Genomic DNA, 1265 nt, shown 5'->3' with positions numbered 1-1265 from the left:
TATCCACTGTGCTCCCAGGGAAGCTCCATTTGATGTGCTTTTGGAGAATCCCATGGACAGAGTAGCCTGGCAGGCTACAGTTCATGGGATCACAAGAGGCAGACATGACTTAGCGCTATCTTTCCTTTCCTTTCCTTAACTAGCATCCCAGTTGTCTCCTCTGTAGACAGCCTCTGGATACTTGGAGCACAGAGTCAATCAGAATGAGACTGAGCCAGGAAAGTCCCCCTGTTCTGTGGGCCTCTTGCTGGTTTCAATCACTCAGCAACTAGCCCACATTTGGATAAATCTGAGCTGGAATTCCCACTCCACCTCTTAATAACTTGATCAAAGAACCCAGCCTCTCCACCCTCAGTTCACGTGATTTGTGTAAGGGGTAAGTGAAGTGACGCATAAATGCACAGGAATCTGGCACAAAGTAGGTGCCCAAGAAATTTGCATTTTTATTGTTGTTGAGATTAACTCTTAAATGATTCCTGCTTGTCTTCATATCTGTTGTTTATGCTCCAGTGTGTTTTATCCCTTGGCTGTCGTGCAGAGCTTGATCAAGTAGAATAGGACAGTGATTAATGATGGTGAATCCCTTCCAAGAGTGTCTGCTCTCATTTGGCACCGTTTTCCCCCCTTGCTGGGAATAGTCTAGCAGAGGCTGTGCCAGTGTTCTTTTCCCAAATATTTTACCTGTTGCTCTTCCTTGCCCTGCACAGACACACTGTTGCTTCCAGGACGATATAGGACAATGGTCTGAGGTTCAGGAGGGTTGGGCATGGAAGCTGGTTGGAGAGGAAAGTGGCCCCTGTTCATGCTAGACTCAACAAGCCAATCTTTGAGATGAAACAGAGATTGGGATCCAGAGTGTGGCCTGAATCGGTGCGGCCAGGTGTGACAGGTGAGACGAGGACAGGAGGTGGGGCCAGGTAGGCCAGTGGAAACGAGGGCACTCCACAGGCCAGGAGTAGACGCTCGAGGGGAGATGGTACCAGTCAGAGCTGGAGAGGTGCCCAGGGTCTGAGGGTTCGGGGTTATGAGCTGGAGAAAAAATGAGAAACACTAGCACCTGGAAGTCAGGGAGGGCATCCTTTGACCAGGTAAGAAGCCAAGGACTCCTCCCTGAACGAGAGGAACCATTAGAAACAACTGGGCTGGAGCCAAGGAGAAGAAATGGGAACACCTACCTACCTGGCAAGTGACCTTCCAGAGGGCGAGCAGGTACTCCAGGAAAACCACTCTTCAGTGCCTTGTACGGGTAAGAATTACACCAGAAG

This window comes from Dama dama, chromosome 30 (assembly GCF_033118175.1).
Source record: "Dama dama isolate Ldn47 chromosome 30, ASM3311817v1, whole genome shotgun sequence".
NCBI lineage: Eukaryota > Metazoa > Chordata > Mammalia > Artiodactyla > Cervidae > Dama > Dama dama.
The sequence above is the reverse complement of the archived record's forward strand: the minus strand, read 5'-3'. Positions refer to the sequence as shown.